Genomic DNA, 8,988 nt, shown 5'->3' with positions numbered 1-8,988 from the left:
TCTTTATTTTTAGATTCTCTTACCAGATCACCATCTGTCAAATGTTCTAGATCCATATTGAATCAAATATAGGATTTTTGATACAGGTTTTGATTTTGATACAGGGCTGAGTGGGCACCAAACTCACTTGCATAGGGTAAGGTCGCCCTCATTTCTCTCCCTACAGGGCTTCTTGGTCTAGATGTTCTTCCACTTACAAATATATTGTAAATGGGGCTTCCAAATGATAGCAATTTCTTTTGAAGTGTCAAAATTTCAAAAACCAGAGAGAGTGAATTCAACATAGATTGTTTGGCTCTACTGGCATGGAATCAAAGGGGATGAAGGTTTAAGTGTTTCTTAATTCTCAAGGCCCCCTTTCAAACTAGTGAGTTTCAAAATGCACACTTCCTTACTGTGAGGATGGCTCTGATTTTGATCTCGGTCTATCTGATTTTGATCTCGGTCTATTGAATGTCAAAGACTTCTGCACTTTAATAGAAAATTAGTGTGGCCTCTTCAGAAGGGTTAGCTGAACCTGAAAGAACTGTTTGATATACCTCCCTGCAGTGCAGTTACCATGGGGAAAACAGACCTTAAATGCTCCAAACGTTTTTAGTAAATATGTCATAGACACAGTAAACTTGAATTTGAAAGTTTGCAGCTTAGAATTTTGTGATTGAAATCAAATCATTATGGAAGGCGGCAGACGAGAAATTCATTCCTGGTAGCCAACAGTCCTTTGTTATCTACTTTACATGCATGTGATATTTACCTGCTGAATTATCTGATTTAATCCTTATAATACACACATGTGATACTTACTGGGACCCATCCCTTTAGGAGAGAATGATGCTTTGAAGAAATTCTTTTCTGTTGTTGACACACTTATATCTCCTAGAATGTGCAGCTTGTATGTGTTCCATTAGATGGGTATTGAAAATGTAAACACTTAGCATATTCCAAACTGAATGATAGTCAGTGACTTTGACTTTAGTTACAGCGGACGTACCACTGTCAGTTCTTCACTTTACACTGGTGACAGAAACATGCCTTCAGTGGACACCATCCATTAAACTTAGAATTTCGATTCCCAGGTTGAATAGCAGTATGATGCTCTCCCGAGAAGCTGGGCTATAGAGCAAGCTACAACTCCCAGTCACCTCTGAGATAATCATATGCATAATAAAGAGCTTTGAGATCATTTTGCACACGTCTAGGCTAGTGTTAGTCTGTATATCTGTCTGAGGTAGACTGGGTTAAAAGCTGTGATATGTGGTAGGCATGGAATAGTCAGCGAGTTTTTTACTTTCTCTGTGTTTGGTTTCTGGTGGGTTTAATTAAGACTTGACCTTGTAAGTTAAAAAGCATCTGTTACTAGGTCAAGGCTCAACTAGGCCATCTGGTCTCAGGGTCAACACCCTTGGCCTTGCCCTTCGCAGCTCTTCAATCTCCTGCCATCTCGAGCTAGGGAATGTTTGCCTTGACAGTATGCCAGACACACTGTGTGTTTTACCTTCTTTGCATGACTCCTATTCAGGAGCTTGCTGGTTTTGAAATCATGCTATTTACTCAATTAGAATTTTAGGGTTTTATGGAGATACAACAAACATAGCTTAGACTAGATTATCCGGAGATAGCCAGGAATCCTACAACACAGACAAAACACCTATATACATATAATAATAGTGATAATAATAATAATAATAATAATAATAATAATAATAATATTTAAAATGTCTTTTCCAACTACGATATTCATTTCCAGCTTGAGAGCATGGTTAGCTTTCTCCCTCTGTGGTTTATGCAGACAGATGCCAGGCAGCCATGAGCAACATGGAATCACACAACTCAGAGTGTTCTGGAACACGATGGTTGACATTTTGTAGGCAAGACAGAAAGGAATTTAGCTGATATTCAAGTAAATGTTTCTAGGCTTCTCTTATAGAGTTTTTCATGGGCAGTATTTTCTTTCAAACGCCATTTAACAGATCGCTTTCCCCAACGATGACACCATTTATTTACTTCTACATTAAAGCTAAGCATCCTCGCTTTGAACAGTTTTATTTAGGGTGGGGCCCTTTCTGGGAAGGATTTCTAGAACTGCAAAGTATCCAAGTGCACAACATTGCTATTGCTTAGTGAACCGAGAAGCTGAAGATAGCAGTGTAGAATCACTGCTTGGTTTTGGTATGCTAAGCTTCTGAGGTGCTAAAAGCACTTGGTGGACACAGTGCAGACCAATCGGGAGTTCATAAATTGAGATAACTATGTTATGTTGCACTTCTTCCAACTCATGTCTCTTTATGAAATGGCTTTGAAGTAGATAAAGCACAAAACCAGAAAGCCGCATAAGGGTTTGGCTTTCATCTGAACATTTATTAGAGGGTCTATGAGTGCCTTCCAGACATCCATAGTACAGATTACTGGATAGAGATTACACCGAGAAAGTGGGAAGGGAGAAATAGGTCATGGAAATTTCTCACAGCATTTAGACATCTGCTTACTGTCCAATCACTTATGCCATTTGTTTGCTCATTTCCAAATACTCTGTTCTTTGCAAAAGGCTTAATAAATAAGTTTAATTTCTTTTTGTTATTTTTCTACTTCTCTAACACTCTTCCCTCCCTCTTCCTTCCTCCCTCCCTCCCTCTCTACCTCCCTCTCTTCCTTTTTCTTTCTTCCTTCCTTCCTTCCTTTCTTCCTTCCTTCCTCTTTCTCCCTTTTTCTTTTTTCTACAAGTTCTTATAAAGTAGCTTGACTGGCCTTAAACTCACTATATACTTCAGGCTTGCCCTGAATAAATTATCCCCTGCATCTAGCTCCCTGGTGCTGTAATTACAAGTTGAATCATAGTACTCAGATATAAATGTGTAGTTTACTTTAATATGAACAGATCCCTGACTTCAGAATCTTATGTTTCAGGAGTTGGGGTGTCCAAATTAGTACAAAGTAGGATGGAATCTAGTAAGTGCCAAGCGATAAATAAAAATTATATGCCAGGAAGACTTAGAAACAGGCGAAGCTCTGAGGCCCTGCTGGAGTATAAACAGAGCTTTCATGGAAGACGCAGCATGAGTGGGTGACCTGAGTTCCAAGGAGGATTTGTGTAAGCCGATACAGAGGGGAGACAACTAGGAGAGGGCACGGCGTGGGCAAAGGAAGACAGTAGCCCTGTGGAGTGTGCCAGGGAAATACGAAGGAATTCAGTTTGGTAAGGCATCAGCAACGCAAATCCTACAATTTAGGGCAAGACTTCAATATTTAACTGGGCTATAAAGTCAGGACTGTAGTTTAGGCGAAGACACCGTCTTTTTAGAACAGTGGTGCAAATCCAGTTGTAAAGATTTCAACTTTAATTCTCCTCTAGGTCACCACTCTTAAGAGCATTGGATCCATCATTAACTCCCTCTCCAGGAGTCTCTGTTACTTAGGCCACTCTGGAGGAATTTGTGACGATTGTAGATGTAATTATTAATGATGCTGCGTTGAGAAAAATGTGTCAGTCGAGTCTGAACCCATAAGGCAAGAGTGGCATCAAGAAATCCCAGCCATGTTTACAGCTGCTCCCAAAGAGTTCAAAGTAGGATGGCTATGTCAGGTCAGTGTGTTTTAGTGTCGTGGTGTTCTACCAGAGGCGGCTCATAAAGGATGCCAGCAGGTTCAGATTCTGTACGGCTGTGGATGATATCACCCACAGAGAGGAAGCCTTTGACCAGGTAGGAAAAATCCCCCTAGCCATTCCCCAGGGATTTACACACCCTATAAGTGCACCACCCTTCCTGGCTTCCCTAGTGTGTCGATTCTAGCCATTTGCCTGCAGTGAAGGTCAGTTTCTCAGGAACACCCCTCTCTCTCTTGATCCTTGTAATCAAACATGTGTTTCTCCACAGTTCTACAAAAACAAGGTACTGACCCACTGCGCAGCACACCATACCACATGACTTCCAGCTGCGTCTCTTCTATCTTAGATAAACCCTCCAGAACATTCTAAATGCAGGCTCTTTTGCCGGAGGAAGAAAACTTTAAGAATATTTTACTCCCATAATCTCACCCAGCCATTTCTCATAAATGGCTAAACTTTGATAAACTAGCTATTCTCTCAGATTCCAAACTATGATTAAGTTTTCTTTTTGAGCATCTATTTGAAGTATCTTGACTAAATATTATATTCAACCATTGGAAGATGTTAATAATTTGTAATTTTTGATATACAAGATAGTATTTTTATATGGTTCAATCTAACATCTGTTTTGATCTCATTTACTCTAGTAGCATTTTATTTAGCTTCATAGATTGGGGATATTTTTGTGCATTTAAAAAAATTTCAATGTCTCTGTTCTACATAATTTATTGTTGAATTTGAGTTTATTCTTGGAGTGCTCACCTCTAGTAGGAAATGAACGATGGATGGTAAAAACAAAGGGTTGTATGGTGGCTCAAAGGACATCACTCGGATCAAAGGTTTGAAGTCGTAGCTAAATAAAATCTTAGTGGATGTCCCGTGACTCCATTTCCTTACCCTCACAAGAAGGGAAAACTATCCTAATACAAGTAGACTAATATTCCTCAATGATGCCTTGTATATAATCAGCGACTATAACTTTAGAACCAGATACAGGAACAAATTATCTTTCATTCAACTTACTTACATAAAACACCTGAAAACATCATTACTGGACTGGGAGAATGACTGGGAGTGGGCAAAACTCTTGGCAACTCAAACGTCAGATTCTAAGTTCACATTCTCAGAACCCATGGAAAGCAGGGCTCAGGAGCTGTAATCAATGAATAGATGGACAGTCTACTTAGAGGAAACGCTGGAAACTTGTGGGCCAGCCAGCTTGTTGTATGGAATGGTCAACGAGAAGACCCATCTCAAAACAAGGTGAAAGGTGAACCCAAACTCCTGAAGATATTCTCTCCTCTCTGTACATGCATGACCACTCACACACATGAACACAGCACACATATTTACATGTGCACATATTGTACACATATGCACTTATCACACACACAATGATAAAAACAACCAATATTGATAATTAACTCTCCTCTTGTCTGGAGTCCATGACTAGGAGTCTAGATTGTGTAAGGATTTAGAAACTGTTTTATGGTGATGGAGCGGGCATGTTGATTTCCCTTGAAGTTGTGGGAAATCTAGAGTATGCCTAAGAAGTAAATTTCATTTGTGACTAACACCAAAAAAATAAGATGAAATGACTTTTCTGCTGATATGTAGCCAAGAATTCAAGATTATCATTAACTTAAAGGAAATGGAAAATTCAAATAAGAGTCGTGATAAATTCAATGTTGTTTAAGAATGGAAATGAGAGTTATAAAATTTTAATTAAATAAAGGTTCTGTTTAGTCATTAAGCTGTAGAATGTAGAAAAATCTCTGTGATATTTCCCTGCTGTTTCGTGGCCACTGCTGTTTCACTGAGTGGATGCTGGGACAAAATCCTAAGCAAACATTTACACTATTTTAACAGAACTTTAAGTCAGCTGTTACAAGGAAACCGATATTGTCCATGAAGGACAGAAAGTTAAGCTTTTAATATTTGTCTTTGCCATGAATCTATAGAAATTTGATGCTGCAAATGGAATTTAAAGACTCCTTAGTCCAGAAGTTGCGATAAGAATATTGAGCAACCTAGAATCACGATGGGTGGTCCATTAAAAGAAAATACAGGAAGTAGATGTTCGGGGGGGGGGGGGGGAGCAGGGATTCAATTGCGAAGAAGAGAGGTTTAGAAAATAAATACGCAAGGAATAACGAATCACACAATAAAAGGAGAAAGATTAAAATGCTTCAAGAAGAAACTCGGAAGAGCCATGTATTATCAGTTCTGCTAGCTAAGGACAGGGTGTAGGTGGTATGGGAGAAAGGTTCTGAAGAACAGCCTATGTCATGTTTTAGTAAAAACTTCCTGTTTTTTTTTCCCTATTTATCTTTAAAAGTCTTTTTGAAACAAGTGATATGGAGCATGCCATTTTTAACTTCTTAATTTGATGTCATAGTTTAATACTCATGTTGATGGAGAAAGAGAGACAAAAAAATTTCCCAGACACTAGGCTCTCAAGAATGTGACTGCTGCAGGTTTGAGAAGGTTGTATCCTGATGGACTCAGCAGGGACAAAGGAATTATCTGTCAACGGAGAAGTGAAAACTTAGGAGAATCCTATGACTAAAGGACAACTTGCAGCCTAGAGGATGGTGTGTCGGGTCAGGTGGCATTTCCAGGCATGAGAGCAGACGTGGCTGTTTAGAAATCTGGAGGCCACAGCGCATGCGCATTCGACTGCTTCAGGAAGAGCGCCGGAGGGCAATCCAGGGTCACTCAGGGGAGGGCGCTTGGAGGGTTCCTTTAGCGTATGTAGTTCTGTTCCTATGTATCCCGAGTGGGATAAGTAAATGTTTAAAAAGAAAGTTTAAAAAAAATCATACACAAAACCGTCTTTCTGCAAAAGGAAACCAGAGAATGTAAGCAGAGCCCTAGCCACCGAAGAGAGGCCAGGAGGGTAAGAAGCAGAAAAAAATGATTCTCAGAATCTGTCTGTTCATATTTTGAACCCAGCAAAAGGTCAAAAGACTGAAACCTTGTCAAAACTGGAGACAAATTTGAACTTCAAGCCCAGCTTTACAAAAGAAAGACGCAATATCCGTGGCGGGGGGTGGGGGGGGACGGGGACAAATGAAGATTTCAGAATTCCTATAGTTTAAAACTGCTATCTATTGCCACAAAAGTGAAAAGAAAGAAACATGTTCTGTTTTGTTTTGTTTTGTTTTTTTTCAAGACGGGGTTTCCCTGTGTATCAACCCTAGCTGCCTAGCTGTCCCGGAACAAGGTCTTATAGACCAGGCTGGCCTCGAACTCATAGGGATGCCCCTACCTCTGTCTCCCGAGTGCTGGGATTAAAGGCGTGCACCACCACCACCCGGCCAGAAAGAAACATGTTCTCACTGAGGACAAGTTTAAAACAAACCACACATCACATCCTAGAACAAAAACGGATATTCTTGTTCTGCAAGACCCAGTCTGCAATTCATGACAAGGACAGCACAGAAGCGGCCCATTTACCTGGGAGCTCAGCTGTCTAGGCACGGAAGAAAATATCTCTGCACATGAAGGAGATGGGAACACAAAGTTCCTACTGAAATTTGTAATGGCAAGATAGGAACCGCCTCTCTCATCAGGTCAGAAAACGGACTTGCTTCTCTCCCCCTTCGACATGTACGGGAGTGTGTATTTGACTGAACACCAGCCCCATCGCCAGGAGGCTTTTCAAAGGGGAGGTCTCAGAGTGTATCCAGGCCACGAAATAATTCATCTTAATCATCTCTCAGGAGATTGACTATGCCTGTTTACACGAAGCAAGGCTCTGAGATCTACTGCAGTTCCAAATCAGCTTATAAACTAAACTTAAAAAAACAGAGAAATTATTTGAGTGATATGAAAGATTAAGATGCTTTTTTTAAGATACTTAAAAAAGATGCCATCATCTACTTATAATCCCCTGTTCTTTCTATGAGACAAAGTAGACAACAAAACCAATCAATCAGGACAGTGGGACTGTGGTTAGGAGTGGATGCTTTTAATTAGCCATCTTGTTACCAAAATAAGATTTAAAAATGGGGCATACTTTTAAAGAAAGGGAGGTAGTGTAACAGTTACGACTGGATTCTAAAGTGGTTTGGATAATGTTCAAAAGATAGAAGGGACAAGAATCACCAAGTGACCTACACAGGATTCTAGATCTCTTGGGATTTGAACACTTTCAAACCATCTAGCAGAAAAACATTGCTATCCTGATTTACTAAATTTGGTTCTCATCCTAATTTCTCAGACTGTAGGATGCCCATATAGAGTTTGGAAAATCAGAATGATTGAATGTCTGCACATTGAATGCAGCCTGAAGAATTACACACTAGCTTTGCATTAGAAATGACTGACTTTGCAGCTGGGCGGAGGTGGCGCAGGCCTTTAATCCCAGCATTCAGGAGGCAGAGGCAGGCGGATCTCTGTGAGTTCGAGGCCAGCCTGGTCTACAGAGTAAGTTCCAATTCAAGATTGATTTTGCCAGGGAAGAAGGCAGTGTGAAGATGTGATGACCATGACCTTCCACTCCTGTGGCCATTGCCGAGTAGCATGGTAGCCAACCACTGTGTGTACAATGACTTCAACTGTTGACCACACATTTAAAGAAATTCTACCGAACCCTTGGTCATGACAACATGAAGCTTGCTTGAATCTTCTCAGCTTCTTTTCCCAATTAGTTGTCATCGTTTAGACAGACTACACAGCCCCACAAATGACCTGCTCTCAGGAACTCCACTGACATTTCTTTTTTCTTGAAAAGCCAGCTATTCCATTTCTCCTCCGTGCTTAAGCCCCAGACCATCAATATAACAAACATTTGGAGAACTTCTGACAGATGCATGATTACAAGCCTCACCAAGGCTCTCACAGGGAACCTGCACTCTCAATAATTGTCCCAATAGCATCTGTGTCTATTCATGTTTAAGAACCTCTGAATCATGAGACAGCTCCGAGGGCCACACTGCAATCTTCCCACTCTTCATTTGCTGAGGAAGGCAAAAGAAGGCCCTACCTGGGCCAGGTAGACCTTTCTGTTTTTGAGAGCCAAAGTTAGAAAGAATGCAGGCTCCAGATGGTCTTTTAGTAGGGTTAGCAAGGAAAAGACAAATTGCCCTGATAGTTATTAGTTATGCATAAACTTCAGGCAAACAACAAATGTGCATTTAGTGTGTGTGTGTGTGTGTGTGTGTGTGTGTGTGTGTGTGTGTCTGGAATCTTGTGGGACATACACTCAACGTTGCTTGGTGTTTAATATGAAATTAAAAATAGCTGGTGTGGGGTTTTGAATGATAAATGTCCCTATTGACTTCAGGGTTTGAGTAACTGATCTCCAGTTGGTAGCACTGTGTGGATGGGTTTGGGGGGTATGACCTTGCTAGAGTAGATCACTTTGAGAGTTTGAAAGA

The sequence above is a fragment of the Myodes glareolus genome, chromosome 19 (assembly GCF_982192425.1).
Source record: "Myodes glareolus chromosome 19, mMyoGla1.1, whole genome shotgun sequence".
Classification (NCBI taxonomy): Eukaryota; Metazoa; Chordata; class Mammalia; order Rodentia; family Cricetidae; genus Myodes; species Myodes glareolus.
This window is presented reverse-complemented; position numbering follows the sequence as displayed.